We start from the raw sequence: 18,570 nt of genomic DNA, 5'->3' as shown, positions 1-18,570 counted from the left end.
AATAACTGTACATTTTGAATCCGGTACCTTAATGTGGAAGTTCAAAACCAGCAGGCAAATGAGATTTTTTTTCTATTCTTTCGGGGGGATCTGAGCATTCAACGGAATAAAAGTTTTCAACTAGCAATAATCGCGCCTCGGCTAAACCTCATAGGCTACGATACCGCCACCGTGCAATACAACTTTCAGTATTGGAGGGAGGTTTTCGCTTCAAATTGTGGATCGCTGCCTAGGAACTGTAGGGAGTCCCCGAAACTTCATGAATAAGTGATATCCCCTCCCACAAGGAGGAAAAAAACCCCGGAAAGAGGCTCTTGGGGAGGGGCGGAGCGAGGTGAGTCACCGAGAACAGACAGCTGAACCCGGGAGAGGGCAGCAGGAAATATCGAGGCTGCAGTTTGGGAAAGTAACGAAGGGGGTAAACACCAGGGAATACTTGGGAGGAGGAAGCGGGACTGGGCACAGGGACGCGGCTTTGGATTTTAGAAAGCTGGAGAAGGCCTCAGCAAGGACCCGCAGGTTTTAGGAGCGAAAGTAACTGGTTTGGCCCCGGGGAAACGCAGTCAAGGTCCAGGTGAGTTTTTGCTGGGCCACGGCAGCAGTGTTTCCTTCTCCACAGGTGAAACTTGTGGGTCGGGATGCAGTGGGTCGAAAGTTGTTCTTGGATACATGGCGGGCATCCAGCAAGAAGCGTAAACTCAGGGTTGTCTGCATACAGGTAGCGGGGTACTCCGTAAGAAGTATCTGGTTACCGTTAACAGAAGGAGTGGGGAATCGTACGAAGAACCGCCCTAATCCACCTGCAAACACTCATTTTCTCAGTAGGGATAGATTTCTTTGAAAACGTTCTCTTCCGAAGAGACTATCAAAAGGAGTTAAAATAATTTAGGCACACGAGTGGCAGGCATCGTTACTTTTGTGAGGAGTCTGCTCCAGATGTTGACCTTTAAGACAAGGAGTATATAATAATGTATGTAAGCGAGAAACGTCTACCAAAAAAGTTGCATGCGTTGGTAACAAATCACAAGCATATCGAATTCCATTCTGACGGGTTGTAAAGATGGACGAATGTGAAGAGTCTTAACTACAGATAGTGTTTACCCAGAGGGGAAAGTATTGTTTGTGGTATTAATGTGAGTTTCAAATAATTCAATCCTAAAAAAAAAGGAGAAACTGGGATGACCAACAGAAATCAGGCGAGGCGTGCAGACCATGCAGGTGCTCAACTTAGAATAGGGAAACGAACGCGGAGCGAGCAGGAGATGAGTTGAGTTTTTCTCGTTACTATCATACATGTATCGGTGGGGGGTGGGTTATGACGACCCCCTGTTTCGACATTCCCGGATGTCCACCAACTGTAATTGAGAGGTGGGGGGAGACGTCATAGCGAAACGGCACCCGCCCCTAGGTGCAGGTAACATGCTGGAGGTAGGCAGTAACAGCATGACCTCATCCGTTTGTTCAATAACCACGCCACCCAAGCATTTCCTTACCGGTATATATACAGTTTTGGATAGATTTGCAACACTTTATCTTCAAACATTTACATATGAATGTTAGATTTATTGAACTTCATAGTATGTTATAGTTTGCAAGATGTATGGAAAATGAATATTTTCCTTTATATTTTAGTAATACTGGGCAGATATCACATCACAGATATCAAACAAAATGGTCTAATGTTCTTCCTTCCTTTAATGCTTAATAGGTGGAACTGCAATATAACTACTTAAGCCCCATTGAAACTTGAAAACTAACAAGGCAAAAAACCACAATTGATGTATGTAAAACATGTTAACTTGATGTTCAAATGTGTAATTACCTCTGGCAGCCTGTTGTTTTGTGTTTTTTTTTTTGTTCCTGTATCTCCTTGGATGGATTTGCTTCTTTGTATTATTTAACGTTGGAAAAAAGATATAGATTAAAAAAATCAGATTCGCATTAACCAGCTGGATCATGGACTGTTAGTGTGCATTGCTGGACTAAAGGCAGCTCATTTGTGCCTGACCGGTTACGTCCCCTTTTTGGAAACCTGTGCAAAATGTTTTTTAATTTAAAATACAGATTGTGCGTAACCATGAGAGACACTGGGCCAAAACAACCTGCTGCTTTGTTTTTTTGTGTTTGGCTGCTGTGGCTTGTTTTCGATGGGTATCGCCCGTTCATAGAGATTCCTGCATTTCCTGCTTGCTGAGGTGGGGGGTGGGGGTGCCCACCCTGGTTACCAGCCAAAGCAGAGGGGCATCCCGCTTCTTTTGTCATTTAACCTGGGTGCGGTCAAACAGCGTTGTCTCTGAAGGAGATGCTGGCTGTGGAGTGTCAGGTGACCGGAGTGCTGAGTCAGTTGTCTTTTTCCACCCTAGAATGGCTGTTTTGGCCTTGGACACCTGCTGTTCAGCAGTTTGTCCCCTGTGGGGTTTTCAGTGCCTCTGGAAATGGATGGCGAAGCAAAGAGTACATACAAGCTTTATATTTTGATCTGGCCTACACCTCCCATTGTCTCTTGCATCAGGACTTCTCTGCACCCCATGATGCTTTGTAACAGCCTGCAAATCGGAAAACCTGCAGTGGCTCAGAAAGCAGTGCATAGGAGGCTGGCATCATTTATTATATATAACTATGATTGAGATACATTTCTATAGAAATAAATCCCACTTCATACCTGCAACCATAACAATGCACTGCAGACCTAGGATCTGTTGTGGAGTTTAATGCTTTCATGCAATACAGACCTTTCAGCAATTTAGCGGAGGGTTCATAGACCTTTCTTAAGTCAGTTGTAATGGTATCTTCCTTATAATGGAATTAGGGGTATAAAAACCTTAGTGAGTGCTTTGCTAAAGCCTAGTACCTGGTAACTGTGATGGTAGTGTAACTGCAGCAAGAAACAGCAGGTTTACTCTTACTTGTTGCACATGCTGTAATATGCCTAGTTAACTTTATAAAAGGGCTTTTTGTTAGAGGCACTGTTTGAGGATTACAGCTCATGCAAGTTTGCGTTCAGTTGGTCAGAAGAAAGAAAATTTATAAGTGATTTCAGATGTGGCTTTAGGAATGCCCCTGGGATACGCGTTATGTCCTGGCAAGTTCTGCAGCTGGACAGTGTCTCCGCACTATGAGACCTTGATGCCCTTGGTGGGGGCGTGCCTGGTCACTGCCCCAAGCCCACACTGTCGTGAGGAGGGTTTACCTGCTGGGGCTGAGCGTGATGCAGCTCTGATTGCTGCTGGAGGAGGGGGTTTGCTTTGAGTTTTTACGCACCAAATTCTGAAGGCACATATGGAACCCCCCTTTATCGAGTGTTGCTGACAAATTATTCGTTTGCAGTTAGATCCCTTTATTTTTCTTGATCCAAACAAGAAGTTGTAGACCATTTAGGCTTAATCAAGCTCTTTTAATTGCTAATAACTAATTTGAGGATTTTTATCCAGTTATTTCCTAAAAAGGATCCCAACAAGTCGGCTTAAAGTGCAACCAATGACACCCACATTTCTCTGCACAGAGCCTACTGTCTCTCGGACAACCATTTTTAGTGCTTTTATTTCATTCAGATTATGTAAAAATGTCCGTACAAGTATACATATTACGGCACAACCTTAGTATTTACACTATCCAAAGTGGATGAGGTAAAAGGTTATTCTTGCATTTCCTAACATTTACATTTTTGTAAGTGGTTCTGTGTTTTTTGAATACTGATGTTCCAGCCAGTGGTAGTTAAGATGCTTGTTATCCCTGTAGATTAATTTAAAATACCAACACATCCAGTCGATGTATCACATTATAGTTTGGTAACTGTTTTAGATATAGATCACCAATATATAGTTCTACAATAAATACATGTTCTGCAGGGCAGAGTTTGATCATTGTTAATTCAGATTAAACTGGTGACTTTACTGAGTTTAAGACTGCTTTTGAACGCGTAATAATATTAGTCTGGTCTAGGGTTAAGCGTTAGATTATTAGATTGTGTTCTGTTTAAAAGTGGACTTGAGTTTTCACTAGCCTGGTTTGAATTGACCTCTGTCCTTAAGTATTGGTGGTGGTTGTGTGCTGAGCCTGATCAAAGGCAGAGGGTTGTTCTCTGAAATCGGAAAACATTTACATTCTTTAACTTAGCTGCTCCGGCTTTTCTGCATACTGCAATGTGCGACATGTTGAGATTTGGGTTATTATTTCAAGATGCTTAAACTCTGTGCCTCAGAGTGATGGCTTCTCTCTTCAGCAATTTGGATTGCAGATTTTGGAAGGCTGAATTGTGTACAACAGAGTCAGATTGCTGGATCCCAAATAGGAAGTTTATAAATTCTTTTGGGGGGAAAAAATGAAATTTTTAGAAGCAGGGTGCCATGGAAAATGAGTCAGTGTTGCTCTGTCATTGAATGGGAAGACACCCAGACGAGTGAATAGTGTGAAATGTGAGAAGTGAATCATGCTGTGGGTGTGTTTAGTAGTATCGCCCCTTGAGATCCTAAGTGAGGGTTTATGGTCACAGATAGTGAGAAAGTGTCTTTGGCTTATTTGTCTTCAATTTCTTATTGACTCAAGTGGGCATGTATTTCCATTTTAAAATAAAAATTATATGCTATGGTGCTTCTTAAGTTTATTAGTTGAAAAATTAAAAATAATGTAGTATGTTTAAAGTTTGCAGCTTGTGGCTTTTTGAGAACACTTTAAAACTATAGATATTTTATAGCACTTGGTTTGTGCTGGTCTTGTCAAAGCTCACATCTGCGTCATAGGTTGTTCATGGTTTCAGATGGACTAAGAGTCAATCTACAAAGCTCATGAAATTAAAGAACATGTTGTGTCACAAGTCAAGCCCCTAGGGTCTTTCATAGTATGAAAACATAGTATTTTGAAACATGAGTGGTACCTGTTAAGAATCCTATTGACTGTTCTTTTAATGTTCCAACTGCATTGACTGAGGAGCTGGTTCTCTGATAATCCTGCAGTGAGAGTGATTGGTAGCCCATTTGGCCTCCACGTCGTCTGTCCTCTTAGGACTACCAGCATAATTGATCCAGTCAAGGCAAGGACACTTTTTGATGTCTAGTCGTTCTATCGGGAGCTGAATGCCGCAGAGACAATATGATATGGGCAACAGAAAGAATAACGTTGTGGTCTGGACCGAAGTAAACTGCTGCAGCTCAGATTGCCAAGTTACTTAGTTACTGTGATTGGCACCAGTGTCGAAAGTTTGCTCTCTTTTGTTTAGATGATAGGATTGCATGACTTACACTCAAGCATCTTTGAGTTGATATTTTCTGCTGCTTCAGGGATCAATGTGTAACCTCTGCTGATAAGTTTCACTGGGAATAGATAGGATTATGTAGAACACCCATCCTCTGTTGAGTCTCTTTCCCTTACATGTGGGTTACAGTGGTAGGTCAGAATAACCATGAAGACTAAATGAGTCTCCAAGGTGAGTGGTATAGGGACATTTTAACAAAGGAAACCTGAGAAAACACTAAATTGTGTTTTCATAATAGGCGGTGTATTGGAAATTCTGGGCAAGAATTTGGTTGCCTTTGATAAAATTGGCATACCTTTTACTGCATGTGGTGTGGTCGCACATGGCTCTTGTGCTGCCTGATCTTGCACAAGACAATAACAGTACAATTACCTGTCACCTGGTTGACTGATGTTAACTGGAGCGGAACAATACTATCTTTGTCCTGGGAAGTTTACAGAAGTGATAGATTGGTAAAACGGGAAGCTGTTTAAACGAGGAGTTGAGTGGCTGGCTCTTGCATGGTTCTGACATAGGTTGGACTTTTCAACAGTTTTTAAAACACAGGAAGGTATGGTAGAGACTTTTAAAAGTTTGAACAATCAGTGGGTGGCATGGTGGCACAGTGGTTAGCATGGCTGTCTTGCATCTCTGGGGTCTTGGGTTCTATCTGCGTGGGGTTCTTCTGGGAAAACTGGCCATGGTGTGTGTGTGTGTGTGTGTCTGTATCAGTGTGTTTCCAGGTTAGGCTCCAGCTTCCTCGCAGCCCTGAACTATATGAAGCAGTTGGAAAATGAATGAATGGATGAAAAATATGCCTAGGTCATTGATGATGGGGCAGCAGTGTCTTAATCTCTGAAAGTATTTTGAGTCCTTTTAATTAAAATAATAGAAACACTTGTTTGTTTTATAAACCCATTAATGACCAGTTAACCAATTTGTCTTGGAAGTGTAAGCCTAAGTGGGGGGGGGTGACTGTATTACCATCCTCTGCCATCATTTGCTTCTAATCGTATCAAGAGGAGAAACCTCATTAGAAAATATGGTGAAAAAAACAGGTCTGCTCTTTCAAAAGAAAAGTCATGGGTGTCTGGAATAATCTGTCCAGCCAAGTCTTTGAATCCAGTGCTCATTCTTTCAAGGTGCAACTGGACAAGATTTTGGTATTGATTTATAACAATTAGTAACGTGTGAAGATGGATGGGCCTCTTCTGCTTATTTCAACCCTGTATGGTAAGTGTAAATAGTATATGGTATGGTAAGTTGCAGAGCTTAAAACACACTCTTGTACAGACTCCATTAGTGGTTTCACCACTCTAGAGTCCAAAGCTTAACTTTTTATGAGCTGTACTGCATGATCATTAATTGATCCTATAACTGAAAACCATCTTAATGTGTGGGCTAGTAAACTGTCATGTTTAGCATTGAACTAAGCTTGGGAATGTTACATTATTTTGTGACATATGGTAGGAAGCATTGTAATCTGTGTTATAACGGTGAAAGATCTCTAATTCTGTGCCACCTTCTGTTTATGTTGAAAGCAAGAAATGGGCTGCAAAGGAACAAGTAAAGGTGTATTCCATGTGAAAAGAGAAGAAAGGAAATGCAACGTTTTGGCTCTGGAGCCTTCTTCGGGTTTTTAGTCAAAATAACATCACAAAACAATCACCCCACCCCAAACAGTTCACGTGCAACTGCACCCTGTCAGCCATTTCATTTGGTAAAGCACATATCCTGATGGATCCCCAATTACTATTCTCCTGAGAAATATAATATTGTACTAAAGAAAAAGATCGCAGGACAGAAACTGTACAATCATTACTGCATTTAGGTTGGAGTTGCCTTAGGTACAAGTGAAGTGCAAGTATTCTTGTGTCCTTTATGTTTAGTGGATTATAAAGCAGCTTGCGTTACAAAGTTTTCTGCAGGCAATGCAAATCCATCTGGTTATGATACGCACCAACAGGAGCAATAAGGGACTGTATTTTTGCTGTAGGGGTGAATGAAACGGAATTCCTGCACTTGTTCTTCATGCCTTTACTTACGAGTTCTCAGGGTTTGACCTGGATTCCCCTGTTATTTAATGATCTAATTGGGTATCTGCTGACATTGGCCTGAATTCGAGGTAGATGACCAAGCATTTTTTTCCAAAAATTACACAAGAAAGCTGTCTGTCCCCTCAAAGCTAAGAGCCTGCTTCAGGCACACCCCTTGACAGAAAGTAATGAACGTGGGGTGTCCCGTTTTTCCATTGATGTGAAGGGTAGCACTGCAGCCCCCTACTGTGCTGCCAACTGGAGAGCAGTACTGGGCGAATCCCCAGGTGTGCCCTTGTGCTTCCTTTGAAAGATCATCCCACTGTCATCTGGTGCTCTGAGTCTTAAGACCAACAACGTCTTTAGTGACCTCTTTCCCATGTTCATTTTCCGCTAGAATTGTGCAATTCTGAAGTTCTACCCACATGGATGGTTTCAGTATTAAGTAGTTCTCCTTGTTTCTCCCATCTGTGGCTTAGCGGTGACAATAATTCTAGTTTTGCGTGATACCACTATTGGTAGGATCTTTTAACAGTTGCCTGTGTTGCATATTAAGTTTCAGGCCTTGCCTTTTGTGAACTCTGTGAACCTTAAACCTAAGGTTTATGTTTGCAACATAGAGAGCCCTAACTTTAACACCACAGCTTTTAGAAGAGAAAATGCAAGACATTAGAGGCTGCTTTTTATATTTTTAGCTGGGATTGCAGGCTTGTGCAGTTGGCTGGATGTTGCAGGGTGATGCTCACATTTGCAACAGTATAAAAACTGGCATCATGCTGCTAGGGTTAAGAATATCTAGTGCTACAAATGAGTTTGGGGCTTGGCATTTTTCATGTATTTCTTCCATAGCCCTAACTGGTTGTGCTTGTAACAAAAACAGTTGTGTGTAATCTGCAGAATTTACAGAAAAGTGAATTGATGAAAACCTTACCTCCACAACTAACTTTTTTTTAAAATCAGAAGTCTGCTTCAAGACAAAAGGAGGTTTGATTTAAGGCTCCCGGAAGACATCTGTATTCTTTTATAATTAATATTACAAACTCACATTGAAGTATAGAATTGAAAACATACAGAACAAGATTGAGATGCTCGAGAACTGTGTAATTGTATTATTCTTGGCTGTTCCTTTGTAGTCTTTGTAGTATTTGGCCGGGTGTATTGTTTGTTTGTGTGGGAGTACCTTTTGCAATAAGAACACTAAACACCGTCTGTGGAAACGGATATTGCTTGAAGACGCCAACTTAAAGCTGCACAGCACTTCCTCTACAGACAGACACTAGTCCAGTGCACCTAGGAGTTGGTGAGACTCGTTGAGCTTTTGATTTTGACCCTCCCAGCTTGGTGATTAAGCTACCTGGCTTCTACTCTAGTGAAAAAAAATGCTGCTGTGAATTTCGCAGAGGGCTTGAGATTTTGTGAGCAGGGCTGAAGGATAGAAAAGTCAGAAGGAGGTGCCAACATCATCTCCCTGGCTGTGCTGCCTGTGGTCTGTGCGGGCTGGTCGAACTGGTTTTCTACGTGTGTTTTTGTGTGCGAGCAAGATTCAGTTTTAACTCTTTCCAGGCTTGACAGTGTTTCTGAAGAGTCCCCTAAACTAACAGGGGGATTTCCTTTACAGGGTCGTTGTTGTATTTTTTTTTGATGCAAGAGAATTTTTGGATGACTCTTAAAAAAAAAAAACCCTACACAGTGTTCTTTCCAGAACTATCCATTGGAAGAAAGACCAACACTCCTGAGAGTTATGGAACAGTGAAAGTCCTTTATTTGGGTTTCTGTTCCTCGTCTGGACAAGCTGGTACCTGCAACGCTCTTTTCTTATCTCCTGTATATGCTGAGAATTTGGTTACAAACCATATGTGTACAAGCTTAGTCCTGGAAACCTGTTCATAGCATTTTTTCTGTCTTTGAGAGCATGTTTTAGAGTCATGAAGTCATGTGGGAGTGGAGGGGTAATTCTGAAGTGGAAAGGCCTTTGATTTACACAGTGTAACGTAAGGCAAGGAGGAAGGAATTTTTTTAAGATGCCAATTCATCTTTCTTTCTCGTTTTTCTTGCTTGCTTTGAAATTCCTGCGAGGCTGTGGTATTGTCTATGTAAACAAGCACAGAGCTGGACAGTAACATAACTGGCCCTGATTCTGTCTCGGCCTTTTCAGCATTTTTTTTTAGTTGAGTCCTCATTTGCTAACAAACATTCTGTATTTTTGCAGGTAGACCACAATTTTGACAGTATAAAATGAGGTGCAAGTACCATATGTGTGGTTATTCTATTTCTGGAGTGATAGCAAATCTGTCTGTACATAGATCCCCTGAAGAAGTTGCTTGGTTGCATGGATGCGGTCAGTCTCCTGTTGGCCTGCGGAGTTGTTTCACTGCGCCATTGTTTTTAGTCTTGCAGTATCACCTTGTTAATTTAAAATCCACCAATTGACATACCAATCATCAGGCTGGCTAGGGTGAGAAAACACTTGACTCATTCAACAGCTGCAATTTCCAAAACCACTAGGCTACATGATGGCAGATTTTTTTATAGTGGGAACAAGATGTTTTGGGAGAGTTAGAAACCACCAGCAAATATGCTATAGATTAGAATTGGCTCAAGGTCAGGATTAAATCAGTTTTATATCATTCTAATTAGCTAAACAATTCTACTTTTTATTGTTCTTTGTGTCCACTGTTTCTGAAGTTTTGATTAATGCACATATGAAATCAACTTTTTCTGCCGGAGTTAAAACAGACATGTTGCTGATTTTTGTAATTTCACTAGCAATTTTAACACGCCATACAGAAGTTGCAGCCAATTTTAAAGAGCCCCCCAAAAATGGCAAGAAATGCCAGTTGGTCACAATCATGCAAGAGATCAACCCAACCCCCTGGTCTGACTGAAAGGAAACGTTGGTTGGCAATGTATCCCTTGAAAAAGGGGAACAACTGTGACACACCTTTAATTTTCTGAGTTGGAATATAATTAAAGATACATTTTCATAACAATATACAGGATGCAAAGGCGAGGAGGCCTTTTGGCTCATCTCACCCATTTGGTCGAAAACAAAGTAGTTTGTGTGTGTGGGAGCTCAATGTTTTCATTCTTCTAAGATGACAAGTTTTATGCTTCCTGTGTTCTCTAAAATTTGCTGAAGTACATGGTCAGGGCTACTGGCCATACAAGTTTTTACAAACCCCACCACAAAAAAATCTCCAAAGATTTTAACCATTATTCAGGTTTTGGGATAGAGCCAGTTGCACAGAACATTTTCCACTTCGCATCAGATCCTGAATAGGTTTTTCTGCGTGGGCCTGCCAAGCGTTTGAAAGGAGTGGCTGGCCGGCTCTCTCTGGGACGGTCCTGCAGTGAAGGGCACAATAAGACCCCCCAGTGTTGGGAGCAGGACGCCTCACGTGTCCACCAGCATGACAGAGTGAGCTTTCTTTCCAGATCGGAGCCTCGGCGCCACTTAAACACGGTCCTGAAAACCTTTTAACAATAAATCTTTTATTAATCATCTGCGGTATGGCCGGTTTTGCGGACAGCACACCAAACTGATAATTTAAACTTGGGCTTGATTATACCGTCATTATCTGCAGTATATCCTCATTCAAGACGTGAGCGGTTGTTGCTTGTCTTTCTCGTTCCCTGAAGACTGTTCGCAAGATCCGAATTGGCTTGTTACTCCGTATGCAAAACCACATAATTATGTGCCTCCATTGCTATCTAGTTCAGTTTTGTAGGACTTGAAATCCTACACAGAGCAGACGGCGATATGTCTCCATGGTCATTTCTTTCACCCATTGTGAGGAATGTGGTGTGGCCTCTTCATTTCAGGCACATTGAATCTTCTGCATATTTATTTTTCCATTGCGTGAGCTTTTATTTATTTTGCTGCCCAATTTTAGCCTCAGCAATGCATTGCCCACGAGTCTGGTTAGCAATGGGCACACTGCCATTGAGTCACTAGGGGAAGCTTCCCAAAGGCCCACCTCATTTCTGACCCTGAATGCCCTACCCCTCTTTCTGCTTTCAAATGCATTTCAGCCCGGCTAGGTTTTGGAATTTCCGCTCCTTTTATTTTGACAATATGACCGATTTCCAATGTAATTTTTTCCTTAGCCAGTTTTGTGTCTGCCCGATGTGACGGGGCCCAGCTTTGCCTGTTGCCTGGGCTCAGGGTGACCTTGGGCCCAAGTTCAGTGGCCGCCGAGGCTGAATCACATCTGCTGGCGCCTCTTCGCCTGCTGCAGGCTGGAAGAGACTGGGCTTGCGTGTGAAATTCACAGCCTGAAAAAGGTTTTTAAATGAAAAGTTTTGAATTCCAGATGTTTCTCTGCTCAACACTAATAGAAGATGGGGAAACCCTGAGCTACAAGAAGCTACATATGAAAAACATTTGTTGATATATCTTCTATATAAGATGGGGAAGTAATAAGAAGGACAAAGTTATGATGTATAGTTTAGAATTTAGCAGTGTAGAATAGAAACTACGAATGTTAAAATTGTATAATACACTAGTAAGACCTGATTTACAATATTATGTGCAATTTGGTTCCCATGTTATACAGTAGAAAAGAATTTGCTGCACTGACAGACTGAAGGAACTGAACCATTTTAGCTTGAACAGAGAAAGTCAGGGGACCTGATACAAGCATTTAAAACCTCAAAGGCACAGACAGTCCAGAAACACAGTGATCTTCACAATGCACAGGGAAACAGGAACAAGTGTAAACTGTGGAAGTCCATTTTAAGCTGAGAACAGGAGGCATGTCTTTTCCCAAAGGGTTAAGCCACCCAATCAAGTTGTTGAAGCTGATAGATAATGTGGCTTCTCTCAAGAAAAGGCCGGATGAAATCCTTGGATCAGTTCACCACTAGTGACAAATGGTCTTGATGAGATGAATGACTGAATGAGGTTATAAATCTCCCCTGGTTTGTAACATTTCAGATGTTCTTCACACAGAATGGCAGAATGTGTTGGTTTGCAATTCCATTCTTATGGTGCCAGTGAGCCCCTTTCCACTTCTTTAAGTTTATTTCTCCACTAAAAAAAAGGGTTAATTATGGTTTCATTGAGCACTAACAGTGCTCAGTAATGCCAGTTATGTAAAATGAATTGTGCAGGTGAGTTACATTGGACATATGTTTTATCATTTCATGTGTTGTACACATTTTTATTCTTGCATCCATGTGAAACAGTGCTGGGACTGATTACAATTGTGTGAGTTAATGAACAACTAGAAACTGTCAAACTGGGATGCCCTAGTTACCTTGGCAGAAATCCCATTTCCTACTATTGCAGAAACATAGTGCATCACAATAACTGGAAAGATGGGAAATGGATATCTTCGGAGAGTTTGAGTAAGATAAGTGAGTGACTGTGAATTTTGTGTTAATTTAATTTAAATCCTGTAATATAAACGGTCAGTACCTTTTTTCTCATCTTACATCTTTACTGGGTTGCTCTTTAATGATTTAAACATGCCCATGTTTAGCTTGAATTGTAAGTTATGTTAATCATAATGATGATACTGTTCCATTCCTTCATGCGGTTAGATACAGTGTCTCAACTGGCCATTTCCTCTCAGTCTTTTAGGAGTAAAAGTTTAAAATCCAATAAGATATTTGCAAAACCAGTGTGAAGAACTACTGCAGCACCAATAATGAAACCAGCACTAAAGGACACTGAGACTGACATCGGTGCTTCTTTACACAAAAGGTTGTAGGAGTCCAGAACAAACAGCCCAGCTACATTGTAAGAACCAATTTCTACAAGATCCATCAAGAAGTGGCTGAAAGAGATCCTTGAATTGAATATGTTTCTAGCAACCAAATACGTCAATTGAGCTAAAGGGCTTCTTCTCTTTTACAACCCTGATGAAACTTCTGTAATATGAAATGGCATTTTAGGGCATACAATTGCAAACAGGAGGTATGAATATGTATCTTATTAAATTCAATATAAGAAACAAATACTGGAGATATGTATTAAGACACGGAGTGCAGGCCTATTTATTTCTACAACTTTGTGGCCTTATTTCGAGTTATGAAAATAGGTATCCATACCATAGCCCTCATTTAGGGTATGGATATTAAGATGAGTCTCATCCAAAATGAGCTTTCTTCGGGAACAAGTGATAAGACATGTTATGATTGAAGCCCTTAAGAGATAACTATGGGATATTCAATAAGGTAGAGTTACAGTGAAAGGGAAATATCTTCTAGAGTTAATTGTATCTTCCTGTGAGCACTGCTGAAAACTCTAAGCCCATGTTTGGTCCCACAGGACTTTTCTTTTACAACTTGAGGGAGGGAAGCCGTAGATTTCACTACTGGCTTGAGAACAAGTCCAGGGTTTTTCAACCTGCTGTTTGAGAAACATCCCAAAATTCATTGCTCTTTGCTGATCTATAGCATGAAGGTCACATGGCTGCTCAGGTGTAAATATGAACTTTTTAACCTGTGTTGATCACAGGCCAGTTCTTTGTCTGTTTCATTTCAGTGTATTCACCCCGTATGGCAGTACAAATACCTCTCCTTCTTGCAATAGGGAAGGGTACGCTTTCTGGCACGGTAGACTCCAGTGGCAGGATCCGATGTGGACATGGGCAGTGTGAAATTACCTTTTCAAGCATACAGTCATTACACAGTGACCTTGGAGATCCGGAACTATACTTATAAATGTTATAAATATAACATTTTTTCTGCTTGATAATTGCTGTTGGTGTGGTAGATCTCTGCACTTGGCACAGGCTAAAATTTACACAGCTGGTGGGAAACCATGCAAATAAAAGAACAAAGTGCTCCAGTTGTGCCATCGATGCCAGCTGCAGTCTGGTTACTGGAGATGTTCTAACTCTTGATGTTTCAGACTGGCTCATCCTTGCGAGAAGGCGCTCGGGATGTGTTCAGCCCTCCGCTCCTGAGCTTGCAAGGGAGTGGTTTGGATTTGCTGTGTTGAGTCTTTCTTTTCCAAGCTGGTGGGCATAAAGGGGGAAAATAATTGGAGGGTCAATTTGTTTTAAAGCACAGCAGTAGGTGCCGTACCTTTTTGAAATGATGCAGTGCCCCGAGTTGCAAGTTGCATATTGTGACCGAAGTCCACTGCACCACACAGTACACTAAACTGGAGGCAAGTTTCATGTATGTAGCAAAGCGGACATCTTCCCTAGCTTCCTGCAGCTTCCTGTGTCCACATCCAGTTCAGCGAGCGGAATTCCCGCAATGGTGAATGGTGATTAAGCCTAATTGGCTTGTCATGCATCTCAAGTGCTATTGCCAGGAATGATGACTCGTAATAAGAAATATTAGTGAGGGTTGTGCCAGGAAAGTTCATGTGAGATGGCTGGAATGGGCCGTGCATTGGCTTTGCTGTGATCTCCCCATTGCTTTTGGAATGGATCTGACATGTTTGTTCTTGCTGTCGGAGGAAGAGAAGTTTGAACAAGTGGCAACAGGGGTTGCAGGGTAAGTTATTCCCGAGAAAGCCAGAGTGTACGTCACAGCTGAAAGAGGCACCACTTGGAAGATCTCTTTCACAGGCACCTGCACTTCTGTTTCAAAGCACCTCTGCTTGAAAGAAGGGAAGTTAGCTATGCACGTCAAGAGGAAGAACGGTTGTAGTCCAGCACTTTGTGGGTTTGCTATTCTCTTTACAGGAAGTCACAGTAGATCTGTCACCTGGTGCATTTCTCCTTTGCTATGAAGTTACACTTGTTTGATTCCTGGTTTAGACTTAATTCTTGTACCAGGTGCTAATCTATGATAAGGCATAGATCAGTTTGTCTGGTGTGCAGGAGTCATGCATTCCACTGCATCTCCCTGTTATGGTTGGTTGATAAGAAAGAATCTTATAATGTGGATTTTTTCTTGGTGTTAGTGTAGGGTTTTGTTTGATTATCCTGATTTCATAATGTGTATGATCTGAGCACAATGTTGTAACACCTGGTCTATATGGATAGCACTGTTGATTTCAATATTCTTTGAAATACTGCTCCCATTTGTCTCTGTAGCTTGGTGGTACTGTTTGATCTAATCACCCTCCTTTATAAACTGTTCTTGCATGTTAGACCATCTGTTTCATTGATGATAACTTCATTATGTGTAATTGCAGAATTTGCAGAATTGAGGTGTGATGGTGACCAGTGATATTTACCTAGTTTGGGAGAGCTACAGGCCCTTTTGCAGTTTTGATTTAATCTGGGAGATAAGATCACTTTATTGGCCATATACAATTTCTTATATTAGGAATTTGTCTTTTTGCATACCCCAACTTGCTCTCTATGTGACACACAGACAGGGAGAGAAGCTTGGGGTCAGAGCGCAGGGTCAGCCATTTATACGGCGCCCCTGGAGCAGTGGGGGTTAATAGCCTTGCTCGGGGGCCCAACCTGCCACGGGATTCGAGCCGGCAACCTTCCAGCCACAGGCGTAGATCCTTAGCCACAGAGCCACCGCACCGCCAAAAGTCATGGCACCAGTGGTAACATAAACAGCTGATTCACACTTCCAAAAGACCCGAATGGACTGAAAACCAGAAGACACAATTTCTCTTGAGGACCAGAAATGAATACCACAAGCAACATGACTCATGTCTAAAATCTCCCAAAATCTTGTTCAAGTGTACCTTGCTCCATATAAATATTTAAAACATTTAACTCAGTCTAATTATATCTACACCTACACCTGCTCTGTGATGTACAATAGGTTTTATGTGCTTTTTTTTCCTGTCACAATATACTACTGTAGCAACCCAGGTTAATCCATCAGCTCTTACTGACAAGCAGCACAGGAATTCTTGCCCTGTTTGCAGAGAGACCAAAGGGCCTTTAGGGTAGTCCAGTACTGACCTGTCACTCCCCCACCCTCACTGCTGTCTAAATGAAGGGAGAGCAGACGAAGAGTCACAATGTGCAGTTCCCCCAAAATTTGATCCGTTTCCTTATGTTCAACCTGGGCAGGCATTTTTGGTTTTCATTTCTCATGAGCGTCTTTCAGTTTGCAGTAGAGTCAAAGAGCTCTATTTGTAACGTGTGACCATCACAGAGCAAATGGTCTTTATGCTTAGGTTATAGATGTCAACTACTAGTAGAGAAGGATATTAGTGGTGGCCACATTGTTAATGTTTCCTTGTGGTTTCACTGTTCCCACCACAGTGTCTCAATTCCATGTGTTTTGGGGGATCCCCGAGAATCTACTTCAATATTATTCCTCTGCTTTGTTCCCTCCACTCTATAATCTTTCTGTAAAAAAAAAACAAATCTGTTTTTGGTACAGGACGCACCTGTGCTTTTCATTCCCATTCTCAGGTTTTTCTGGTGGTTGTTAAGCCTGTGGTCATTCTGGTCCTCCGTCCGTTTTCTAACCTCTTCATCCAGTTCGTGGGAGGGTCGCGGGGTTACACCCTGGACGGGATTGCCAGTCATTGCAGTGCGCACACATACACGCGCACTCACACCACGGCCAGTTTTTTCTCGAGGCCAGTTAACCTACCAGTATGTTTTGGGGCAAACATGCAAACTCCACACATATAGCACCCAGGCCTGGAATTGAACCCAGGGCCCCAGAGCTGCAAGGCAGTAGTACTCACAACTGCAACACTGTGCTACTAGCTTTGGTCAGAAAACTTTAATTCTCACTGACTGGAAGGTCATTGTGGCTGGCCTTACAACAGTTAACTCCCCTTAAAAGCTGTTAGGGTGTAATTATACCTACGTGCTTATTACAGTGCTTAGAATCCTAAGGTTGAGCCATTTAAGGTTTAGATGTATTTAGTGCTTCACTTTCGTTTTTCTGTCTGTGTTCATTGCATACCAGAAAAGATCATTTAAATTCTTTGAAGTTTTCAAGTCTGTTTATTTCTTCTTGGCACTTTCCCCAGGGCCCTGTGATCTCTTTTGCTTTTCACTAGAGTCGACATCTCCGTGAGAAAAAAATATTGTCCGTCGCATAAAACACTTCGTTCCACCAGCTTTGCTAACTGTTAATTTTCTGGTTACATAAGAAAATTGAAGAAGCAGTAGAAGGCATTGTGCGTTCCTGTGGAGAGCTCTGTCCTTTTGTAGGAAACTCATGGGTGCTACCCAGAGCATAGAAGCCAAATGTTAAAGTAAAATGGTTTTTGCTGTACCTTTCTAACCACAACATCTTTATGCTTTCAACATTCTTGAAAATGTCACCTCTTACCATATGATCTGAGTGAGAAAATTTGACATTGTCAACACAAAAGAGCCATTATTATTAAGAATTTAGTAATTTGACTTGTATCCTTTTTATGCTCGTTCATGCATGTGTTACAGCAGTACATCACATTTGTGTTTTGTGTGTGTGACTGCGGTGAAGCACTTGCGCAAGAAAGGGTATTTTAGAGGTTGGTCACCGTTTGACATGTATTCCTTGCCTCCTGGCATGCATGTGGTTTCACATTGCAAAAAACTGAAACTGAAAAAGAGCAAAGTGGCAAATGTTGACTTCCATTCTCAATGGACCAGATTGATTCAGTAGCTATGTACATATGTAACTCCAATTCAAAACATCTGTGCTGCAATCCAAATCAAATGTCCAGATAGATTAAATATGATAGTGTCCTAAAATTATTCTTGGATTGTCCAAAAAAGTATGATTCTAATTAGAGACTCATGAAAAAGAGTTTTTTCTTCCATAGGGTCCATGACAGGATTATTTTCTTTTAATTAAGTGAACTCAATGCCATAGGAAATCAGATGGTGATTTTTGTGTTTTGATAACCTCATGTCCTCTGTGAAGTTAAGCAGAACCAAATAAAGCTGTGCTACACTCACTGATGCTTTGAATTCCATGACTGGGCAATCAAACAAGTATCTAATGTGTAAGACTGCAATGCTGGAGGCATTGAATGACCTGCAGTGACCTCATCGAGAATGAAAAGAAGACTGGAGATTTTTTGTACAAGCCAGTAACAGATCTTGTGTGTTTCAAGGTTTTAACCTTATTTTAAGTACATTTGCATAAACAGATGTGGTGCTAAAGATGATAATGAATGATATTTGCCTCAGTCTACAGTTTGCAAAACCTGGAGTGGATTACAGCCTCTATACACTATGCACTATCACATAGTACATATCTATTTGAAGAATTTTTAAGCTGGGCATTTCAAAATATATGTGTATTCAGTGCACGAGATGACTGTCTCAACACTAAGCTTTCCCATTGCCCTTTCTCATTGCAGTAGTGCATTCATGGACTGCTGTGACCATCTGAGTCAACAAAAGTCATTTAATTAGGTTACATCTCCAGAAACCTCCAAAATATTTTCTGTACAATGGCTGAAAAAAATCA

The 18,570-nt window shown here is 41.4% G+C and overlaps 1 protein-coding gene and 1 pseudogene across 2 annotated transcripts in view; one reads left to right on the top strand and one right to left on the bottom strand.

The window, feature by feature from the left end:
* Positions 1–102: 102 nt before the first annotated feature.
* Positions 103–181, bottom strand: LOC148824000 (U4 spliceosomal RNA; annotated as a pseudogene).
* Positions 182–315: 134 nt separating this feature from the next.
* The window catches only part of llgl2 (LLGL scribble cell polarity complex component 2), a 43,289-nt gene continuing 25,034 nt past the window's right edge, over positions 316–18,570 (top strand). For both annotated transcript variants that reach the window (XM_088927126.1, XM_088927125.1), the window contains exon 1: positions 316–574. The gene's annotated coding sequence lies outside the window, so the exon portion shown is untranslated. The remainder of the gene's footprint in view (positions 575–18,570) is intronic.

The sequence above is a fragment of the Atractosteus spatula genome, chromosome 11 (genome assembly GCF_055471065.1).
Source record: "Atractosteus spatula isolate fAtrSpa1 chromosome 11, fAtrSpa1.hap1, whole genome shotgun sequence".
NCBI classification, from domain to species: Eukaryota; Metazoa; Chordata; class Actinopteri; order Semionotiformes; family Lepisosteidae; genus Atractosteus; species Atractosteus spatula.
The sequence above is the reverse complement of the archived record's forward strand: the minus strand, read 5'-3'. Positions and strand labels throughout refer to the sequence as shown.